The sequence below is a fragment of the Cynocephalus volans genome, chromosome 3, assembly GCF_027409185.1.
Source record: "Cynocephalus volans isolate mCynVol1 chromosome 3, mCynVol1.pri, whole genome shotgun sequence".
Taxonomy (NCBI): Eukaryota; Metazoa; Chordata; class Mammalia; order Dermoptera; family Cynocephalidae; genus Cynocephalus; species Cynocephalus volans.
Genome location: NC_084462.1, coordinates 147129255 through 147153804, shown reverse-complemented (window position 1 = coordinate 147153804; position 24550 = coordinate 147129255). Strand labels below are relative to the sequence as shown.

Genomic DNA, 24550 nt, shown 5'->3' with positions numbered 1-24550 from the left:
TGAAGAAAGCTGTGAGAACCTAAATACTAAAGCATAATATCAGAGTGAGGGAAAAAAGGAGTGGGAAGAAAATTCACTCAACTAAGGTGTTAAAAGACTATACAGATATTTTTTTAAATACTACATTACGAAAGACGTAAAACTATTAAATCTGATCCACAGGAAACACAAATTCCCTAAAGAGATTTTAAATCTTATGAGGGATCCACCTAATAAAGGAAGATGCGGGGGGGGGGGGTGCGGATTTTCAAATATAAATCTAAGAAGGCAATCATATCACATATTACAATGGGTGGCCAAATCAGGATGAGGAGTAGAAAGGCCCATCCTCTTACTTCTGTCTAACCTACTTAGATCAATATGCCAACTAAATAAACAGTGACTCCAAAATGAAAAAAATTCACTCAAAACGACTTTGAGTGTGCATATGGGGAACATTTTAGTTTAAAATAATTTCAGATTTAAAGAAAAGCACTAAGTAGTTTTTACAGAAAAATACAAAAAGTACAAAGAATTCCTGTATACTCTTCACCTCACTTGCTAATCATTTCCCTCTCTATATATACTCTTTTTTCTGAACCATTTGAGAGTAAGTTGCAGATAAAAGCCCCTTTTATCCCTAAATACTTGAACATATGTTTCCTAAAAACAATGGGCATTCTCTTTCATAACCCAATATGTTATCAACATCAGGAAATTAATATTGGTGCAATATTATTATCTAAACTACACATCTTTTTCAAATTTTACCAATTTTCCTAATAATGTTCCTTTTTTTTTTTTTCTTGGCTGCTGGCCAATATAGAGATTGAACCCTAGGCCTTGGTGTTATCAGCACCACATTCTAACCAACTGACTAACCAGCCAGCCCACTAATAATGTTATTTATAGTAAAAGAGAAAAAAAAATTTGATCCAGAATCCAATCCAAGATCATACATTGTCATGTCTCTTTAGGTTCCTTCCATTAGACTAGTTCTTCAGCCTTTGTCTTTCATGACATTGACGTTTTTGAAGAATATAAGCCATTTATTTAGTAGACTGTGCTTTATTTGGGGTTTGTCTGATGTTTCCTCTCAAGCAGATTCAGGGCATGCATTTTTGGGAGGAACACCAGAGGTGACATTGTGTCCTTTAGTGCATACATCAGGAGATACATGACACTGATTTGTCTCATTTGTCCCTTGTGATGTTAACTCCGATCGCTTGATTTAGATGTGTCTGTCAAGTGTTTCCACTATAAAGTTACTATTTTTCTCTTTGAAATCAATAGGCATTTGGTGAGGAGATACTTTGAGATTGTGTAAACATACTGTTTCTCATCAATCTTTTACCCATTACTTTTAAAATCCATTGATAATTCTTGCTTGAATCAATTATTACTATGAAGGTTGCCAAATGATGATTTTCTAATCCCATTATTTCTCCTACTTTTCTTAGTTGGAATTTTACTGTAAGGAAGGGCTTTTCCTTTCCCTCCATTTATTTATTTGTTTATATATTTGGACTTACGTTTTCTCACTTTATTCAATGGATTATAAACCACTACTATCATTTCTTTTTTTAAATTCAGGTGTCCCAGATTGGGCCAGTGGGAGTTCCTTCCAGCTCTCTCCTATATCCTTTAGCTATATCCAGGCAGGGCTATTTCTGAGGGAGAATGCCCCAGAACTCTGGTCCAGAATATTGCTCCATATTATACAAGTTTAGATAGCATTCAAGAATCTCATTTTTAACATTATGACATAACACATTATATGCCAATGAATCTTAGAATTCTGATGAACTAACAAAATGTTCATTTACATAAATTGTATCAGCTTCCTAGACACCAGACTCATTTCCTAAGTCAAGGCATGACTCCCTCTCACTTGTCCTGGTGCTGATGTGGGACCAGTCTCTTTCACAGTGACCTCCTGAGGAAGTGGCCATGGAGACGGAAGAGTCAGGGAAGTGAAGGAAGGTGAGAGGGAGGTAGAGAGGGAAGGAAAGGAAGAGAAGGAAGAAGGACTCTCCTCTCCTGTCCTCGTCCACTCAGACCGGTCTGGCACCTCCAGCCTCCTCACATCCCCCATCCCCAGTGCCCCCCTCTGGGAAGTCCACGCCTGCCATTGGCATTAGTGTGGGCAGAATGCAGGATGCATTGTCAGGGGTTAGAACAGTCACCTTCATCTCAGAAAAGGGGCTGGGAGACAATCTGGGTTGCGTGGAAGGAACTCATGTTTCATCAGCACGGAAACACCACTGGATGGAAGAGAAAAACACTGGGCTTGCGAGGGTCCCATCGCTGTCCTCCAGGGGATTCGCACCACAGGCTGGAAGTGCTTCCTGCAGAACTGAGTGCTGGGGAAAGCCTGCGATAAATCAGCTCTGTCGTTACTAAACGGGGGTTGCTATGGCAATAGGAATACACTGTAGGTTTTAAGAGATGTAATTTTCTGTGATTCACTGTATATTTTTAGCCATTTTTCTTCCTGTATTATCTCCCTTTAACAATTGCCTATTAATGCTGGTGTGCACTATGATTGGACTAAACGGCCCATTCTCAGAAGTGATGAAAACCGTGGAGATCTGTATGGACAAGAGGGTTATGGCCCATAGACTTAAATGTAACCTGGCAGAACGACCAGATTGGTTCAGGACATGGATTAATTAGGATGGGCCATGCCACACCTAAAGAAGAGAGAGTAAGGGAGAACAAAAGTCCTCAGAAATGTGGCACTGGAGTGCTTAGAATGGGAAACTGAGTCACACTGCTCACTGCAATCGGTATGCTCAAATGGCATTAAAGGCAGGCCACACAAGTCAGAACCCAGCATCCGGAGCAAGGGAAACCAGGACCCAGCTTTCTGAACGAGGAACTATAAAAGCATACTAACCTCCTTTTAGCTATTGTTTTTTGTTCTTTTCTTCTTTCTTCCTTTCTTCTTTCCTTCCTTCTTTAATTTTACTCATATTTTGCATCATAAAATTTGGGGGAGGGCCTGAGAGGAAGTGAAAACAGAATCAGTCTACTTGGCTATTTGTTAATAGCTGTTATCAGGAGTCTTCCCATTTCAGGCAACAGAAAACCCAACCTAAACTGCTTGAGCAGAAAGAGAACTTACCATCTCTAATAACTGAGAAGTCCAGGGAGGTGGGTTAGTCTCAGGAGGCCGGATGACATCACCAACCTCTGGGCTCTCTTTCACACTGTTAATTTCCACTGATGTTTTGGCCTTTGGGCTGTAATAAGACGAAACTCAGCTAATAGGGACTTCAACAAAGTGTGGTTGGTTTTGCTCACATAAATAGTCCAGAGAGAGGTTTATTTTTTAGCCCAGAATAGGCATAGATGGCCTAACTATGCAGCAGCTCAGTAATGCTATCAAGAACCCAGCCTCCTTCATTTCTGCTCCGTCTTTAGGGTCACAGGAGGACTGCTCCAGCTCCAGGTAATCCAGGCAGAAACTAATGACTAGCTGCCTCTGATTCTCTTATCCATAGAAGCAAATGGTTCTCCAAATGCCCCAGTTGACCTTTGCTTCCAGTTGATTGGATACATCAGTGCCACATGGCCACCCTAGCCACCACTGAGGAGGCAAGAAAAGCACGTTTTTAGGTTTTTCTGGTCCTTACATTAGAGGAAGGGTTTTTTGTTTGGTTTGGTTTGGTCGCCATACAACAAAGAATGAGCCATACCCAGGATCGCCAGATGGTTCTGCCTCTTCATGTGTTGTTGTCATTTCCCAGCCAAGAGGGGAGAAAGTAGAAGTGAAGGGCAAGAAGGTCCTTTCAAGGATGTGATGCAGGAGCTGCTTTCATCACTTCTCTTCTGCTCACATTCCATTGGCCAGAACTTAGTCACATGATCACAACCCGCTGCAAGGGAGGCTGGGAAATGCAGTATCTGGTAGCCATGTGCCAGCTAAAACTTGGGGAGTTCTGTTACGAACATGATATTTCAGGGCAATTAGCAATCTCCTCTAGAGCAGTTAGGGGAGAAAGGGGTTGAATGGGTGTGGGATTAGCCAGCCAAACATTTCTGCCTCTGCCTCATTCCCAGAGAGACTTTACCTTTGTGGAGCTAAGATGGCATCAGCCTCACCAGCCTCACATCTTTCCTGATCCAAACCCATAAGTAAAAGAACCCAACATCTTTGCAGTTACCTTGGCCAGTCTCATTACATCTCCTTGGTTCCAATTGGGTCACCTGCCCATCATTAACCAAGGGGACACAACATAATGCTCTGACTGGCCATTCCTGGGTCACCTGCTCCACCTAATCATCAAGACCTTCCTGGGCCTCAGTTTGCTCATCTGTAAGATAGACATAATAATAGAACCTACCTCACAGCACTAGTAGGAGAGTGTTTCCGATTGGCCATTCTCCATAAATGCACCTTCACTTGACCTACTGACCAGACTCACCCTAACAGTATCATTTTAAAAGACAAGACATCTAAAAATTAAAGTTAACACTGTTGGATAGCTGGCCTATATTTTACCTTATAATACATTCCAAATTTAAAATGTTTATTCAGCACTTGCTAGGTACCTGGCACTGTGCTAAGCACTTTACATCCCTTCCACCATAATTCTCAGAGTAATTCCATGGAAGAGTTACTTACATTGTTTTCATTTAACAGATAAGGAAATTTAGCTCCTTGCCTAAGGTCACAGCCAACACGGTGATGAGGCCACAAAACCAAGACTAACTTTAAACCCCCATGCTCTGCTCCCTCTTATTATGTAAAAGTAAGTAAAATCACACATTGAAGAACTCTTGGAAATCTTCCTGCTGATTGTGGCAGTCATGGCTCAGATGTCCCTTTGAGAGAGAACCTGCTGCCAGGGGTAGCAGGCCTCCAGCCTCCAGCGGTGGACCTTTGGGATCCCTGCAGCCTTCACACTGAAGCCTCACCCTCCCTGGGCTCAGCTGGGCCAGTCCTGCCCAGTGGCGACTCTGCTGCTCTCGGGCTTTCCATCAGCCTGGCCGAGACTTTCCTGGAACTGTGCTGCAATCTAAGTTTCTTCCTAACCAACCCTCTTTCCTTTCCTCTCTCCTTTGGCAACAGTCAGAGCCGCACCATTGCCTAAAGCCTCTCCTCACCCACCCCTGCTCGCTCACCCTTCTCCTTCACAGGTGTTCTCCTCAGGACGTTTATTGCATGCCTAATTCCATCTTGGCATCTGTTTCTCACAGGGCCTAAATGACACACTTTTTCTACCTGCCTTGACTCACTGCATGGACTATACCATAGGCTTGTATGTTTCCAAAGATTCCTGAGCCTTAAAGAATAAACTAGCGATGAAAATACTTCAAAATTGGGGGGTGGGGAAGATCTAAGATCTAACGTAGGCCAATAAGGAGGCTCCTAGCCTGGCCCTTAGAAAGTAGAGGCTCCTGCTCTAAGCGAGGTTCTGCACAGAGGAGAAAACAGACATGGCTGATCTTAAAAGGGTAGGAACCCAGCTGCATCGGGTGTGTTAGAGGGAGAGGGCAGGAAGGGTCTGAAACTCGCCTGGAGTCACTCTGCAGGATTGCAGATAGATTCCAGTCATTCTAATTCACCATGCAAAAGCTTCCGACACTGCTTAGACATGGAATTGATTCTTTACAGAAAGAGCGAAGACTGCTACTTAACTCAGCCAAAGAGAGAAAATGATCAATTGAGCAAAATATACGGGCTTTAAACAGAAATTTCCAAACTGAAGCAGGATTACTCTTGTCCCTGGGAGCACTGACCATGTGCCAAAACTACCCCGCCCCACACCACCCCACCCCACCTTAAGGCTCATCCAGCAATTGCTAACTGGAAGCCACAGACTAGATGCATCCTACAAACATGTTTTATTTAGTCCCCATGGTCTTTTTTATAAAACTTAAAATTAGTTGACAAGATTTATCAATTGGGAGATTTCACATAAAAATCTGGATCTTGCTTCTCTTGAAAAATCAGAAAATCTGACACTACCAGTCCCATATATGGACTTCCTGCTTAAGACAGAGCCAGAATCTCCAGTACTCCTCTTCTGTTATACCTGCTGGTCCTGAAGTCATTTGAGTTCATGACACCAAACTGCCCACAAGTAAATCTACTCGATTTTGAGCACTCAGATTCAGATCATGAAGCCTGGATAGCACTTGGCTGAAGTTAACTGTGAGCTCTTTAAGAAAAATCAGTTACTAAGCAAATTAATAGCGCAAATGGGATTTCAATAGGGAATTTTTTTTCTAAGTAGTCTTCAAGCACTCCAGCAGGAATGACAAGCGTTATTAGCACAGCTGGGAGGTTTGTCAGTAGTGACAGCTGGGGGACAGGTGGTAGCCAAAGGCAGAGACCCTAGGCTGGAAGAGGTGGGACTTCTGTCCTGGCTTTGCTCTTACTAGTTATATGACCTTGAGCATTTCCTTCACTCCCAGATCAGCTTCCTGGCGTTGTAACAATAACGAGTAAGAGCTAACACTACTGAGTGCTCATTGCACGTGAAGCAGTCTATCAAGTGCTTTGTGTGTCCTGTCTTTTCATTTCACACCAGGCTCTTGACCCATCCACAGCCAGAGTCAGCAAATGATGGAGCCAGGATCTGAAGCCCAGATGCTCTGACCCCAGAGCCCACACATGTATCCGCCCCCCTGTGATGCTTATGCCTGGATAGGGCTGTTGCAAGGATTAAACAACATGATATAGGTCAAGTGCTTTTTGTAAACTGTAAAGTGCTACAGCAATGTTTACTATCATCACTTGAATACTATAATTTTGTTTCCAAAATTAGTACTTTACCTAAAAATCATCAATTCATTCCAGCATCTTCCTAATTCTTTCAAATTAATGAATTGTTTTTTTCTTTTCCTCTTCATAAGAAGCAACTGGAACCAATACATCATTAGTCCTGTAGTGCCCTCTGCTGACAACGGTCAGGAAAATTATGAAATTCTAATAGGTAATATTCATTTCCCCAGCCCCCTTGAACAACTATTTCTGGAGCACTTGCTTTGTCTGGGCATTATACTAGCTGCTACATGGACTTGAGAGGCTAATAATGAATGACACGAGAGATTCTGTTCTAGCCAAGCCCATCTTCTGTGATTTAGGTATAGGAGATGGAAAGCAGAGAGAGCCACAGGTAAGGGTGACCTATACTTCATCTCAAAATATATTCCCAAAACAAAACATTTCTTCAGCACTGGCTAGGCAATTCCCATCATGAGACCACAGAGAGGAGGCCAAAGCCAGACACTGTTGTCATCCCCCTTAAAATGCCACAGTGAACCCCAAACCAGGAGATAAATGGTATTTTTTGCCCAGGGGTATGTAGGTAAATGATTAACAACCAGCTCTCAGGCAGAGGGAAGCCCTGATTGGTAGTGTTTGCCACTTTCCATGGTGTAAATCCTCCCATTCTGACCAGTTTCAACAGTTGGCCTCTTGCAAGCTGTAGGAGTTGGCTCCCACACACCACTTCTTTTAACTCTAGGAAAAGTATACCTTTTCATCTTCCTTTCTAATCAGCTGTACTCTGGAATCTTCCAGCTGGTGCACATCCACAAGCAGGAACAGGTCAACCTCGCCCCAGCAAGGCTGACCCCAAAAGGGAATGTGGAGTACCAGCTGGAGCTGCCCCTAAGCATCCTCTGGTGGCTCTGGTCAAAGGTCCACTTGTCCTTCCCTAACTCCCTCTTTCCACTTCTTTCGTGTCTAACCAACTGAAGAAAGAGGGGCTGTCCAGAACATCATGACCCATCTCTGAGAGAGAACCTGACACCGTCCTCCCTGCCTTCATCTTCCAATGCCCACCCCCCCAATCTCCAAAGGTTTGGTTCCCAGGCCTGCCTCAGTTGGGAAGCCCCCATACCAGCAGGAGGCACCTCCTGGCTCCTAGAGGAGCCCCAAGATCTTCTGATGCGAGGAGGCTGGCCAACTCTGAACTATGTGCCTCTTTGTCCAACTCAAGAGAAAGAAGGCCCTGCCTTGGGCCAGAAGAAATGTGTGGGGCCTGCAAGACCTGGAGGAGCAGTCCCCAATTGTCTCCAATAGAGGTAAGTCAGGCTGAGCAGAACTCAGCTGCCAGGATCTCAAAAAGACCAGTCTCCAGAGGCCATGCTTTGTACTCACCCCAAAATCATTCCAAGCCCACAAATTAAAACCAGAAGTGTGATGACCCCCATTATCTAAACAGCACCTGCCAAACCCTTGCCTCTCCTGAGGTCAGCTTGCTTGTTCTCCCCCAACCTGCCCTTTGATTCCTTCCACAGCCTCAATCTACTCATCCCAAGTTTCAGTGATCCTCACAGAAGATGTTAGGTTGCTATGGTTTGAATGTTTGTCCCTTCCAAAATTCATGTTGAAATTTAATCCCCAATGTATGGCAACAGTATCAAGAGGTGGGGCATTTGAGAGTAGACGGGGTCATGAGGGCTCTGAACGAATGAATCCATTATCACAGAGTGGGTGAGTTATCATGAGACTGGGTTTGTTATAAAGGCCAGTTTGGTTCTCTCTCATGTACCCCCTCGCCCTGTGATGCCTTGCGTCTCCTCGGGACTGTCCAGAGAGGTGCCCCCTGCAAGAAGGCCCTCACCGAATGACCGTGGACTCCCAGCTTCCAGAACTACAGTAAATAAATTTCTTTTCTTTATAAATTACCAAGTTTGTGGCATTCTGTTATAGCAACAGAAAACAGACTATGACACAATCTGCAGTGAGAAGACTGAATTCCAATTCAGCTCTGCTCCCTGGACCTGCATGTCCTTGAGTAAGTTTCTAAACCTCCTGAAATTTGTCTTCTGAGGACTAAATCATCAGAGAGCACTGTTGAGAGAATTAAAATAGAATATACATGAAAAAAAGTTTATAAATCAGAGTGTTATATAAATGTTTATTATTTTTCTACCTGAGAGAGGTCTTTACAATAGGTTTGTTCCTCTCCATATAAAAGGAATACATGTTCTTTGTGGAAATTCTGAAAAACACATGAGTATTAAAAAAGTAAAATGAAAATTACCCAGAGTTAACCATCCACATTTGGTGAGTTTGCTTCAGGATTTTTTTCCTATGTGTGTACACATACACCTTTGTTAAAAGAATGGATAGGGACACTTATGACTTAGGGTAGTGGTCTCTCCTTTCACCAAGGGACCACAAGTCTCTCCAGACTATCTGAAGTCCTAACAACAGCATCTCTCTCATCCTTGCAGAAGGAAAGAGGGTGGAGTTAGTTTCCCATTGAAACACAATTAAAAACAAGCCTTAGAGTCCTGGGTCCCCAAATAATAAACCTTGGAAATAGAACCTATTCTTCCTGATAAAGGCCTTAAAACCTTTTGCTCTGCAAATCATTTTGGAAAGACAATTTTCCTTTATGGATCACCTTGTCTGCCTATCGTAATTTGTAAAATACATTTTTAAAAATTAAAATTGGAAAGGTTTTCACTTAGTAAAACACATAATGCTGCAGCTGTATTGTTAAAATATTCATCCTTAGGCCCTTTTAAATGTGGAACTGAATTTGCTGTAGAAAATACTGTGAAAACCTCACATTTTTCTGTGGCTAGTCCATGAAATACCAGAGGTACCCATGTGGAACATAAATGCAAATTTGTTCTGCTGGGTTCTCTCAGTATCTAACAAAATACCATCTTTCCATACGCGTTACCAAGATTATCCCCTCACTTCTGCCCTAAAACAGGTTGTTGTCAGAAATTGCCTGGGCCTCTTCTTCGTGGTGATAACAGCTGGCTCATCCTGCCTGAGTCCACCTCAACCCTGACTTAATATCCTAGGCCAATACAGGTAGGGGTAAAACTCCAGGGCACTGCATCTTTGGGATGAGGGCAGCATTGCTCATGTGACTTAAAGTGCATTGTTGGGAGAATGTGTCCTAACAGCCAAAACTCAAATGTCACTCTAGTGGCTGCATGTACTAGAAGAGCTTGTGGCTAAATGTTTTCAGTCCAGATGTTTCAGGCTAGATTGTGGGGAAAACAAGGGCAGGGACCCTTCCCTTAAATGTCTAACACAAGCCCAGCAGTTTCTTGCAACTGCTATTCAATCTTGCTTCTCTCCAGACACATGTTAAGTGCAAGGAGCAAAGAAAGACGCCCACTCCATTGGTCCTTCTGCTGCAAAAGAAGTTCCAGTGACTTCTGCCTCCAAAGAGAATTTTTAGCCCCATCCAGAGGACAGGCCCTGTGGTATTTCTTCAGAATCCCTCACTGGGTGTGAGAAATCATCTAAGGTTCACGGTAAAAACATGGGTTTTTAACTCAAGCGACCTGGTCTTGAATCCAGGCTCCATTCATTTCCCAGGAAGTTTGGCCTCAGGCAAGTGGCTCTGCCTCACTGAGCCTGAAGAAGGGGCTGTGAGTGTGCTGAGAGGTCATCCATCTGTAAAAAACTGCTTTGCAGGTGCCTCGGGCACAGTAGGTGCTCAGGGAATGGTAATGAGGGGGAAGGGGCTCCTGACACAGGCCACTCAACACTTCGTTCTCAAGCAAAGCTGCAGAAGCAGCATGATCTAGCTGGGCTCAGCAAGGGTGTCCTAACTGTTCTCCCATCCCTGTGGCAACTGCCTTGTATTAGTCAGGGTTCTCCAGAGAAACAGAACCAATAGGAGACATGTAAACATATATAAGAGGAGATTTATTATGAGAATTGGCTCATGTGATTATGGAGGTTGAGAAGACCCATAATCTGCTGCCTACGAACAGGCAGTATAACTCAGTCTAAGGCCAAAGACCTGAGAACCAGGAGCTCCAATGTCCAAGGGCAGGAGAAGATGGATGTCCCAGCTCAAGGAGAGAGAAAATTCACCCTTCCTCTGCCTTTTTTTTGCTGTTTCACCCTCAACAGATTGGATGTCGCCAGCCAACGGTGGCGAGGGTGGATCTTCTTTACTTGGTCTACTGATTCAGATGCTACTCTCTTCCAGAGATGTACTCACAGACACACCCAGTAACGATGTTTCACCAGTATCTGGGCATTCCTTAGGCCAGTCAAGTTGATGCGTAAAATTAACCTTCACATGCCTCTTTCTACTGAACGTTCACTCTTGCCACAGCCCTTCCAAAGTCAGCACCTAAGGGCCAGGACTTTCTCTTAGGCTAAGCTGTGCTTCTGAGCAGCCGACCCTGAGGCCTTTGTCCACCTCTTAAATAGGAACCCCCTCATCAGATCTCCCATCTAGATAAGGGTAGGACCATCTCCAGCTTTTGGTAAAACACTCCGTCTTCTTATGATCTCCTCTTTCTCTGTAGGCTCATGTCCCAGTGCCCAAGGAGTCCAGCCCAGGGCTCCAGAACCTACTTCAAAGCAGAACAAGAGCCCTTCCACTCCTCACCACCAGGCACACAGCCTCGCCTTCCAAGGGCAGAAGACAATGTAAAGGCAGAAGCTGCAAGCCCTGAGACTGTCAGGTTAATTCAATTTTGTCCTTCAGCTGTCACCACCAGAAATCCAGGACATCCAGCTCATCCCTTGTTCATCGTTCTCTTCTCCAGAAGGCTCAGGAGTCTCCTATGAGTGAGGCCTCCCCTGGAAAACACACCCACCCACCTTTCTCTATCCAGTTTCCTGCTTTACTTTTCTCTATAGCAGGTTTCATGCTATACATCTCTCATTTATTTTTCTTATTTTCCAGGCTCTCCCATTATAATATACATTCCACCAAAACAGGTTTTGTTTTACTTTATTTTACTTTGTTTATGTTTGTTTTGTTTACTGCCATATTCCCAGATTCTGGAACACAATAGAGAGAGAATGACTAACTTTCCATGAAGAAAAAATGTGGAAAAGCACCTCTCCTCCCCAATTCTCTTGAGACGTGACTCACAAAGTGCTCTAGGGAGCCAGCTTCTAGGGAGCATTTCCTAACCATTAGGAAAGCAGACTTCCCGTGCCTCCCTCAGTCCTGGAGCAGCAGAGCTCTGTGGGATCAGTAGGAGCACTGTGGGAAGCAGCCATCACGTCCCTCACGGATTCCCGTCTTTCCAGGGCCAGCCCTAAAGCTATTGAAAAGGACTTTTCAAAGATCCTGATCCGACAAATGGGGAGTGCTTTGGGCCATGACGCAGCCCGCACTGGTTTCCTGCCCTGGCCAGTCTCCTTCCCCGGTTACAGAGGGCCCTGCCAGCCTGCAGAATGCAAAGGTTGCAGAACCCAGAGAATTCTGGGAAACTGAGAGGAACCTAGAGCCAAAAAGCTCAGATTACTTGTAGAGGCTGGTCTGGGAGGCACAGCCAATGCTTTCAACTCAAAGGAATCAATGAAGAGGGTGTGGAGACAGGAAAGTGAAACACAACCCTGCTGTTCCTCTGGCTTCCAGACACACTGCTGCTGCTCCACTGTGTACTTCAAGGAGGAAGTCACCTGCTGCATCTACCTCAAATACTTCTGACAGCTGTAATCAGAGTGTGGCCACTGCTTCTGCCAGGGCCTGCCCCACTCACTGCTGGAAGAGGGTCTCAGGCAACCTCTTCCACCCCCAGTGCTGCCAGAGCCTCCAAGCCAAGAGCTGCAAGGCCAACAGGCAGCTGGGAAATGTGGAGGACAGTGCCAGGCTGCTGCTGGAGTGGGAGTGGGCAGGGTCCTTGCACCATGAGGTCTGTCCAAAGCTGTAAAGCTGCTGGTGAGGAGGACCAGGAGGCCAGCTCGGAGGTACTTGCCTCAGGCAGAGTAAGGGTTCCCACACACACAGGCTTGCACAGGTTGAGGGAGGAGGTATGGAGAATGGGATTTAAACAGGAGTTATGCAGAGGGGAGAGAAGGGACAGGCAATGCCTAGATGTAGCGGAGTAGAATATTTTCCCAGCATAGGTCACCAGAGAGCTGCCCACCATGCTAGCAGTTATCATTAAACGCTTTACAGGAGGAAATCGTATTTTCGTGTGGCCTAGTGTTAAGAGCCAGGGATCTGAAGTCAGTCATGCCTGGATTCATATTCATGCTCTGTCTCTTCCCCTCAGAGTCACTTTGGATAAATGTCTTAACCTAGCTACCCCCACTTCCTCATCTATAACATGACGACAGCACTTCCTACCTCTTAGGGTAGCTGTGAGGATTAAGTAAGGTAATGTTTCTAAAGCACTTAGCACATAGTAAACGCTAAGTTCCTCTGATTGCATATCTAGTCTCTCAAATGGCAGCAGGTCAGCAATCCCATGGTTAGTGACTTTTTCTGTGACTCCATGTATGTTAGATTCGAATCCTGCAGTTATTTGCCCAGTGGAGTCAAAGTTACTTCCACACTGCACGTAACGCAAAGCAGAAGTAAATGCTCCATTTCAACCCTCAGCAGCTTTCTGTTCCTAGTGCAATTCAAATAAAAGGACGTTGAAGTGACTTTAGCTTGCTTTCGTAGTCATCAGACTTTTTCAGCATGATTTATATCACAGCTTCATGAAGGTTTAGATCTCATCTTATCTTCATGTTGCTGTCGCTATTTTCTAATCTTCTTATCACATCTCATTTCACCTCTGGTGTTATCTCTTTTATTCCTTTGCTGCAGTTTCATCTTTGTTCACCAAGTCCCTCTTCTGAATAACCATTTCTGTAAATGGGTTATCACTGGGGGACAAGGAGGCAACACAACCAAGCACTTTGCTGTCTGTGCATGAACTGAACAACAGAGGTGCAGTAGCCAATCACCAACAGTCTTTTAAATAAGTGCCATGATTGGTCACTGATCATGATGTGTGCCCGTTCCTTACGTAGTGATTTGTGGACTGAAGGGCTAACAGGAAAGTTGATACTTAATGCAATTACAGTTAATACAACTGTGGTAACTGAAATTTGAATCATATTATTGGGGGACTGGTGTTCTTTAACTAAAATGTAGTAAACAGAGTTTGTGCACATTGGAACTGTGCAAAGAAGCACTACCTGTAATGCTAATGGATGTTTGACTGCTTGCTATATGCCAGGCCTTGTTCTAAGTGTTTTAACCCACATAATCCTCCCAACCCTATTAGGAAGTAGTATTATTAATCCCCATTTTACAGATGAGGAAACTGAGTCACAAAGAGATAATGTGCCCAAGGTCATACAGCTGGCAAGTGGTGGAGTTGAACCTGTGTTTTTAAGTAACATGCCATACTTCCTTTGACAGAGATGAGGATATTGAGACTCAGAAAGTGGTTTGTTTTTTCAGGATCATGTGGCTCTTAAATGACAGTGTGTGTGCCACTCTGTCACAGCTGCCTCACAACCTACCTGAGAGGATTAGCATTCCAATACCAGTGGCTGTCACCACTTCCCTAGCTTACAGAAGAAGAATGCAGCCTCAAATACCACCTTTGTTTCTTAATTTTATGGGTTTTTATTTGTTTGTTTGTTTGTTTGGTGGCTGGCCTGTATGGGGATCTGAACCCTTGACCTTGGATTCATAACACTGTGCTCTAACCAACCGAGCTAACTGGTCAGCCCAGTTTCTTTAAGAATAGGTAATACACTCACATGGGCAAAAATTCAGGAGGTAGAAAAAAACTACACCCTCTCCCTCCCATCCTGTCTTCCAGCCTCAAATTCTCCTCCCCACAGGCAACCAGTGATATCAGGTTCTTCTCCCTCCAGTCCTAAGAATGCCCTGGAACAGCCAGTGCCATTCACCCTGCTCTCAGATGTCTACTAAAAGTAATGTTTGGTCAAGGCCATGCCCAGTATTATAAAAAAAATAATAATAAGTAAGAAAAATCATGAAAGAATCAAACCCCTTTAAAAGCTATCTTTGGGTTGTTTGTTTTTGTTTTTTTCCAGGAACTTAACAGCGATTTGAACACCATGAAGAAGGGTTTGCTGTGGAATCTGCAGAGGCAGGAGCAATGAGGAGCTGAGATCTCCTGGTGGGATGGATGTGCTCATAGTTCCCGATGGGCGTCCTCAGGGATGGCCCTGACGCCTGGGATGGGAGGGCAGGCAGGCTGCACCCCATCTCCATCGGAGTCTGCCAGTTGCTTGTGTTTATTGAGGGCTGACTGCATACAAGCCCTCAGACTTGTACTAGATCTATTTGGAAAAGGATTTAAAGGGCAAAGAAAAGAATGTCTTCATCTACTATTCTGGCTTTTCCAAGACAATATTGATTTCGAATATTCTATCCTGCTGTCCCCTTAAGCTATCACACATGTTTTAGAAATCCCAACTTTGCAGTATCTAAATGATCTCTTCAAAATTGCCTCTTTCCTCTAAACCTCTTACCTTCTGCAGCACAAAAATCCTTTCTCTGAACATATATCTCAGATTTTTTTGCTCAGATAAGATGGTCATTAGAGAACACCTGAACAGACAGAATTGGCAATTTAAAGGAAGAGGGATGAGGAGTTCATCTTCATGGAGAGGCTGTTTAGAGTAGCGCTTATGCGTGTGGGTGCTGGAGCCAGTCTATCTGGATTCAAGTCCCAGCTTTGATACTTCCTAGCTGTGTGACCTGGCCAAGCCAGTTAATCTCTCTGTGCTTCAGTTTCCTCGTCCAGTAAAATGAGGAGAATGGTACACAGTTCGGAGGGTTTTTGTGAGGATTAAGTATGTTAATACAGGAATTTAGAACAGTGCCTGGGGCACAGTAAGCACTTTTTAGGGGTTTGCTCTTGTCACTGAGCCCCCACCCTGTGCTGGGTGCAGATCCCTTTACAGAGACGAAGTCATTTAACCCTCACAACAGCCCTCAAAGGCAGGTGCCCCCATTACTTCCTCTGGGCATTTGAGGAAACTGAGATCCACAGAGGCTAAGTGACTGACCCAGGCCACCCACATGGTAGGAGTAGCTGGCATTCAATCCTAGGCCCCAGAACCCATTTACCAACACCGTGCACACTGCAAACATAAGTGAGCTCAAAGTGATAGAGATGTTTTAAAGGAGAGCCAGTCACTGCTTCTTTGTGACTTCAGATTTCACCACCTGCTCACCTGGTGTTGCTCCCAAGCCACTTTTGGTTGTGCTGATCCACTCACTTCTCAATGTCAGCTTCTGATTAGTCCACTTCCACAAAAGGAGAGCCTTCTGACAGGGACATGGGGCCCAGGGAGGGAGGGCACATTAGCTTCTTGTGCGATTCACTCTCCAGCACCATTTCCAGAAAAAACTACAGCAAAGTATATCCCACATCAGCCTCCAGAAGGGCTAAGGGCATGTGAATGGAAGAAAAATCTGCAAGAATACGTAATAGCTTGAAAAATAATTTGAAGCCTTTGGAAATTATTACTGTCACTGTTGTTTGGACTACCTTTCCATAACTCAGCATGCCTGATTTATTGGTATACAATTAAGATGAGTAAATGATTAAAACATGCATATAAAGTTCTCACATAGGCACTTGCTGACTACTGATGAGAATATTCATTGGAAAATAAGATGAACAGTATAACGTAAAGACAATCAGACTTGGAGTCACCCAACTGAATTCAATTAACTGCATTCAATTGAATTCTGCTATTATTGACTGCTAGAAGCTATAGGCAAGCTATATGAGATCTATAAGCTTTAATTCTTCATTTGAGAGGAGAGAGGTTTGACTGGGCCATCTCTTCAGGCCATCCCTTTCTATTCAGCACCAATTAAGCAAAGAGTTCTGAAAGTCTCTTAAACGTCAGATAACTCTTCTCACAGCACTGTTTCCCCTCCCCCCATAACACTTATCACAATTTATAATGATGCATTTATTGCCATGTGTAGTAACCTTCTCCCCAGCCAGACAAAGCAAGGACCAGATCTGACTCAGTCACCAACACATTGTATCACTTAGCCCAGGGCCTGGCATGTATTGGCACTCAGCAAATACCTGTAAAAATGCATGAGTTAGTTAATTAATGAAATGTAAAGAAGGAGTTAGACACATACCATTCACTAGATATAATGCGGTATTTCAGACTAGCTATAGTTAGAGTCTGAACTCTGCAGAGAGCAAGTGAATAAATTTAAGAGAGGGAGGGTTTGGGAAAGACTTCCAGGCTTTGGTTCTGCTCTGGGTCCTAGAAGAACCCCAGGCAGAGGTATATGTGTTGGGAGTGGGGGGAGGGGGAGACTTTAGAAACTGGAAGGAGGGAAAAAGAATCTTGTATATTGGGATTATAAAGGAAAGGCAGAAAATACGTGGTTTGGGAGAACCTCAAGCCATCTGATATTTATGGAGCATAGAGTATGAGGCAAGAATAACTTGAGGCAAATAAAACATCAGTGCAATTGAGGGTCAAAGTACCAAGGAAGCCAGGCAGCGAGGATCTCTCCATGAGGCTTGGCAAGGACCAGCGCTATGCCTTGCTCCGAAGCACGTAGCCAGGAGGGAAAATGGGAGGAAGAGTAGCTGAGTTCCGATGGGGAGGGAGTCTATTCATGTATTCCTTTAACACAGAGGTCAGCAAACTTTTTCTTTAAAGGGCCAGATAGTAAATTTTTTTGGCTTTGTGGGCCAGTCTCTGTTAAAACTTCTCAATTCTGTGGTTGTAGGGCAACAGAAGCTACAGACAATATTTAAATGAATAATGTGTCTGTGTCCAATGAAACTTTGTGTATTGACACTGAAATTTGAATTTTATATAATTTTCATGTGTCACATAATATTACTCTTCTTTTGATTTTTATCTAACCCTTTAAAAATGTAAAAACCCTTATTAGCTCGCGGGCCATACAAAAGCAGGTAGTGGCTTAGAGTTGGCCTACAGACTACCATTTGCCAAACCCTGCTTTGACAGATATTTATTGAGTTTCTACTATGTGGCAGGTAGTAAGCCAGGTTTTAGGGATACAAGGTCATTGCCGGCAGGGACTCACAGAGTGGCAGAGGAGTGAGACATACAAGCAAATGACTACATAGTACATAAGTCAAGCCCAGTGCCTCATGAATGAATGAATGAACTGAATAAATTGGGGTGTTTTTACCCTCAAAGTTTGCATCAGATTGGTAATGTGCAGACATAATAACAAGGTTTAGAGGAAGGCACATCTTACACAATAGTGTGAAAACCCAATCATCAAGCTTATGAACCACAAAATGATCTGAATAAAAGTATTCTATCAAAATAGCAACATACATGAAACAAGTTTTGACCTTGACCACCATGAGGGCTGCATATACTGTGTACTGCACAAATCCAGAAGGTGCCACTTGCATGGACTCCAGTGTAAATGGCACCCTCTGGAGTTGTGTGGTGGCCCTGAAGGGAGCCCAAAGGACTCAACTCATCCCAAGGTGGCACAGGAAAGCCTCGCAGGTATTTGAGCTGAGTCCTAAAAGCCGAGTAGGAAAGTAGGAACTTTGTCAGGCAAATAAAACAGGATAGGGCATTCCAGAATAAGCAACAGTGTGAAAGAGCATAGTGTGTATGTGTGTATAGGAAAAAGAAAGCAGTTCAGTTGGAGCTCAGGGTTTGGAGGGGTGAGTTGCAGGAAATGAGGATAGAGAAGGGAAAGAGGGGCAACATGTGGGCAGTGCTAAGTAATTTGCATGTTATCCCACACCTGCACTGTCCAATACCTTAGACACATGTTGGTATTTAAATTAATTAGAATCAAGTAAAATTAAAAACTCAGTTCCATAGTCACATTTATGCAGCCACATTCCAAATGCCCAGTAGCCACATGGGGGCAGGGGGGCTAGTGGCTGCCATATTGGACATTTCCATCATCACATAAAGTTTTATTGGGTATGCCATTCTCCACTCTCAGGAGCCTCCGAGGATGTTTAAGTAGAGGAGAGGCAGTACCACATTTTAATTTTGGAAATATCCCACCCAAGTATATAAGGTGCATTAGAGCATAGGGGGCCACAGCAACCGTCCAAATGAGAAATCTGGGCTACCTAAAAACAGGCAGTGTCAGTGGGAAAGGAAAGAAACAGATTCAAGAGATACTTAGATAACAGTGCCTGGTGACAGGTGCATGTGGAGCTTGAAGGAGAGGACAAGTCCAAGTTCCTAAACTAAACCTGAAATGGCTTCCATAAGTTCAGGGAAGTAGCTGGTGAGGTCAGCTGCTGAGACTTGGGTTGGAGAGTTGGATGGGCCATTTGTCCTCTCTGGAACTGTTACCTTTCTGTACAATGAAGAGGGTAAACTGGATAACCTTTTTAAAATGTTCACTCTTCTCTTTCAAAACACTTTTATTTAAATACCACTTGATTTTAAATCACATATCAACTCTTAATTGCAAAGTATTGCCAAAATTTTCCTGATAATTTTTTATCTGTCCTAAAACAGCCATTAATCATGTTAGCCACCAAAAGTTTTAAGATGAACAGCAATCTTAATGTTCTTCTCTAAGCATTATGTCCTTTAGCATTTGAGTGACTGCTAACCGTAAGACACTGAAGATAAAATTAGGCATGAGACACAGGATCTTAGCCTTAAATCTTTGATGTAAAACACTGTAAATCAAAGGAATGATGTTTAGATGCCAGTGCCGTCAATCCCTCCCATTGATTCTATTTTATGTCTGGTGTTTGGCAATTTGATTCATCTTGGGTTACTACTATTAACAAAATTTCTAAGCAGCTTTAGGACCTCCTGGATATGGTTACTCGAGGGTAAGAAGAGTTTCATCTCTTGGTAAAAGCCAGCATAAGCTTATTAGATTTGACTGAAGAGGTTGGCTTTGCAATCAGACAGATCTGGGTTTGAATCCTGCCTCTCCCAATTACGGGCTATATCACTATACACAAACATAACTTCTCTGAGCCTCAGTTTTCTCATTTGTAAAATATTAGGGTACTTCAAAACATTCATGAAAAAATAGAATTAAAAGATAATGCAAATCTTTCCATGAACTTGTTGAAGTACCCTTGTAGGTGATAATTCACCCCATAGGATCAATGTGACAATTAAGTGAGATTAATGCATGAGAATCACTTGGCAGGATGCTGACACTTGGAAAGTATTCAAAAATAGTAGCTTGTAGGCCGGCCCGTGGCTCACTCGGTAGAGTGCGGTGCTGATAACACCAAGGCCACGGGTTCGGATCCTATATAGGGATGGCCGGTTTGCTCACTGGCTGAGCGTGGTGCTGACAACACCAAGCCAAGGGTTGAGATCCCCTTACTGGTCATCTTTATAAAAAAATAAAAAATAAAAAATAATAATAATAATAATAATAGTAGCTTGTATTATTCATTTATTCCTTCTTTACTCAATGCCTTCAGCTTGGGCAAGTGAGCTAAACACAGCCACTGCTTTTCTTTCTCCACCTTCTCCATCACTCTGTTCTGACCAAAGCCAGGGTGGCTGGGCAGAAGTGGTCCACCTCCTCCTTGTCTTGCTTTTTTCTTTTCCATAAAATGTGCATTATATATTCCTCTCTATTTGGTGAAAGTGCCTCTTGGTATGTAGCCAGCTTCTCACCAAGTCATATGGGAGCTGGGACATGAAGTAAGAACCTGAACTGGAGCTAAGATCTATTAGCATCTATCTCTGCCAATTCCTGCCACCAGTGATAAACAGTGACAAATTAAAGGAGCATAAGACCATAATTAGATTTAGAGAAATGCATATATTAAAAATAGACTACTAGGGCCGAGCCCGTGGTGCACTTGGTAGAGTGCTGCGCTGGCAGCGCGGCGACGCTCCCGCCGCGGGTTCGGATCCTATATAGGACTGACCGGTGCACTCACTGGCTGAGTGCCGGTCACGAAAAAAACGACAAAAAAAAAAAAAAATAGACTACTAAATATCCTTGTATGATTTTTACATATTTTAACATGTGCCCCATAAAGCACAAGTCCATACTATGGGCAATGCAAGTGTTGGCCATCTGGCTGTCTCCAAGTCCTCCAGCTGGCTCTGGTCACTTGCATGCCTAGAAGTCCAGAATGTCCACATTCTCCCAGTGGGATTGTTCTCACAACCATTTCTCATCCAATTTCTCATTTATGCTGAACTCTGTGTCTCCTTCTAGCCTTGCCTCCTTGCTACTGTTTTGTTCATTCAGCTGGCATTGACCCAAACAAGGAAATCCGTCCCTTTTGCTTTGAATTTCCCAAGGTAATCTCTGGCTCAACACAATACTGTTTATGCAGCAGCTTTTGACCTATGGTGTGGATATAAAAGCATGGGGATAATTTATTCTTTTCAACAGAGTAAGTGATTAGACATCATTAGGGCTGGCTTCATGGGTGTGCCAACCAGTGCAATCCTGCAGGGCTCTGTGCTTAGAAGCGTCCCTTACTTGAGCTTTCACACTCTGTGGTCACTGTCTTGAAATTCTTGATAATTTTATCTTTGAATTGGCATTATGAAAATGAAGTCTGATGGATCAGTGAAGCATGTGCCAGCAAGATGGAGCCTTGCTTCATGCCCAGTACTGCCTCCTGCCAACTCTCTGCCTTCCCGGGCCAGGTTCTCAGCTGTCTCCAATGCCTTCCCCCCACCTCCCACCTATGCCTGGTGCCCCAAGCCCCCTCTTTGCCCTCACCCACTGGCCTACCCTCCACCCTCTGTCTCTTGCCAATCCATTGTGGGTTGGGGCAGCTAGCACATGGGAAGGGGAGATATCTGGTCTGACTTCCCTGCCCCTGGCTTGGGCAAAGCACCTAGATCAGGTGACCGATGGGCAGCCAGTGGGCTGCACGCCTGTGCACTGTGAGTTATAGAGCAGCCCCTCCCATCTCCCTTCACAACACGAAACAGCAAACTAAAAATGGCGTGACAGATCAAGAGAGAGACTGCAGTGGAAAGGAAAGAGCTTCATAATTTAGTACCTTTAATGGTACTTTTTGCTGCATTGTGAACATTTTCATTTTGCGCTGGGCTCCACAAATTATATAGCCATTCCTGGTCATCCTTGTTCTGATGTTTTGTAGCCCTCTCTGCCTTAGGGACTTTCTCACTGGCCAACTTCCCCCACCAGGTTTCTTTGTTTTCTCCCATAGACCCTCCTCACCTCCCTCTTTTCCTGTCCTGTTCACCTCTCAAACCTTCTTCCTAGGCTGACCGCAAACTCCAAATGACCCTCACGGTACTATGCAGAATTACTTAACGCTCTCTGTTTCCATTTTCCATCTTCCACATCGAGTTCCTGGAACCTAACTTTTCATGACGAAGTGACCCATTAAAGGGTTTTGTGAAACAAAAAACAGGTTTCTCCCTGAGAAAAATTCTACTACCAGTTTTTTCAGTAGTAGGATTTTTTTTTCTCCTCATTGTGTATCTATAAATCACCAATTACTTTTCAGCAGCATTTACCAACGAGTCATGTTCCCCGGAAGATTAGTCCCACCAAAGAGCCCATTTAAAAAAAAGAAAAAGAAAAAGAAGGTTCCACAGCCAATAATTTTGGGAAACACCAGATATTTTGTTTCCCTCCTCCGCCATTCTATTGGTGGATCTACATGTCACCTTGGCTTATTAAAGAAACTGGTTTGATTTTATTTAGAATAGAATTTCCTAACTTATATGTCAATGCACTCTTTTTTCTTAGGGAACAGCTACCAACTGCCCACTCTGTAAGCATTGCCTCAGAGCAGGGCTCAGCAAACTTTTTTCTGAAAAGAACCAGATAGAAAATATTTTAGGCTTTGAGGGCCGTGTGATTTCTGTGCAACTACTCACCTCTCCTCTTGAAGCTCAAAAGCAACCATAGACAACATGTAAATGAATAAGCGTGGCTGTGTTCCAATAAAATTTTATTTACGAATACTGAAATTTGAATTTCATATCATTTTCACTTGTCATGAAATAGTCTTCTTTTGGTTTTTTCCCCCAACGATTTAAAAATGTAGAAAACATTCTTAGCTCAAGGGCTAAACAAAAACAGATGGTGAGGTGGACTTGGCCGGCAGGCAGTAGCTTGCCAGTCTCTGACTTAAAGGAAGACCAAAAAAAAGTTATTCATAAACACAAATTGGATACAGTTTCTGTACCTTGTTATTAAATCTGAAATTGTTTCTAATTGATCACTTTATATCTTACTACCTCTGAGCCATTAAAAAAAATTGTTACCACTTGTGGTTTAGTTGGTTTCAGCTCCTACAATTAGCTGATACTTAGGATCTTGGTGATAAATACTTAATTATCTCATGTCTGCTACTATCTCTCAGAACACACCCTCCTAGTCCATGCAGTTTAGTTCTCCAGAGCACCTGCCTTCTGCCCTTTACATTCCCTCCTCATTCACCATACCTGAGTCATTCTGAATGTTACTTGTCAAGAATAGAGTCTGAATGCAGCAGAAATAGTCATGTTCCTTGAGCTCTTCCTATTCACATATTTTAAGATACATATAGTTAGTCCCCTAAAGCCCAACACCAGAACCAAAGAACTAACCCACAAAGCAGACACCCACATGCTTTACAGAGTAACTCACTCATTCCCAGTCTTTTCATAATTACACCCACATACACGTTTTCTTGACTTTATGACACATCCCATTCTCCTCTTAGAAATACATGGATGTCTCTAATCTTGAACCAAAATGAATTAAAATTAATTTTCTGAGAAGCTCGTTATTACAATTATCCCCTAAGATAGCTGGAGATAACCTTGGAGTTGCAAAAACTGTTTGGAATCACATTGCATGACATACACTTTAAAATTCTGAAGAATGTTTATGTTCTGTCTTTCTTTTTTAATTCTTGTACAGTTGATATGTGATAGGAATAGAATCAAATGAAGAGGAAATTACAGGGTAGCATTTCTCAGCAATGGTGAAAAGGAATGATGTATGTGATTGCTTCAGTGTTCATGTGACCACTTATTTCTATCTATTCTAGAAACAGAATTTGAGTGGCAGAGAGTCACCTGTGAGTTTGACAAACTCCATCAATTCCTGGAGAACAAGGAAAAAGGTCTTCTGCTCTAACTTAGGGACCTTGACAAAGCCATTTTAAGAAACCAACATGAGAACATGAACAAAGTCTTAAATGTGAGGTGTCTCAACCACCTTGTAAGGGAAATGAAGGAGATCCACCTAAAATCAGTTAATAAAGCCTTCAAGGTGGGTTTGTTAGGGGACTGAGAATGAGGAAGGTGGCAGTGGGTGGGTGGGTGACTGGTGGCACTCACTTATCTTCAGGCAACTCCAAGCATGTGTTTTGGCTGATCTGTGGGAAGATATATGAGGAAACCCATCAAATCAATACTACATGAAGGAGGCCATTGGAATTGTCCATGTCTAAAATCTTCCTAAATACCTCAGGCTTCACTCTATGGAAGGGGAAGTTAATTACCTGACACCTAGATTGCTTTTGACATTACACTCTTATGATAATGACACCCGCAGCACAGCCAGAGCCAGTGGCTGGGGTGGGGGAGCATCTGATGGTGAGTCAGAAGACATAGACTGCTGTCTTAGCCATGCCACTGACTTGCTGGGTGAGCTTGAATTTCCCCTTTTAAGTTCCACCTCTGCCATCATCATTACCAGATGTTTATTAACTCGCCAAGACCTTGTAGTCCAACAGCTGAGAACATGAGTTATGACGTGATACTGCTTTCAAATCCTGTCTCTTTCACCCACAAGCTGGGAGACCTTATTCCTGTTACTTAGTTTATATCTCTGTGGTCACTTTCCTCATATGTCAGCACTTGACAAATGTTACTGGGTATTGTGAAGATTAAGAAATGCCCTGATCCCCTCTGAGCTCCACCCCA

General features: G+C 43.4%; 1 non-coding gene across 1 annotated transcript; it reads right to left on the bottom strand.

The window, feature by feature from the left end:
• Nucleotides 1-17864: 17864 nt before the first annotated feature.
• LOC134374468 (small nucleolar RNA U13) lies at nucleotides 17865-17969 on the bottom strand. The gene has a single exon (XR_010023311.1). It is a non-coding gene; the product is annotated as a small nucleolar RNA U13 (small nucleolar RNA).
• Nucleotides 17970-24550: the final 6581 nt, after the last annotated feature.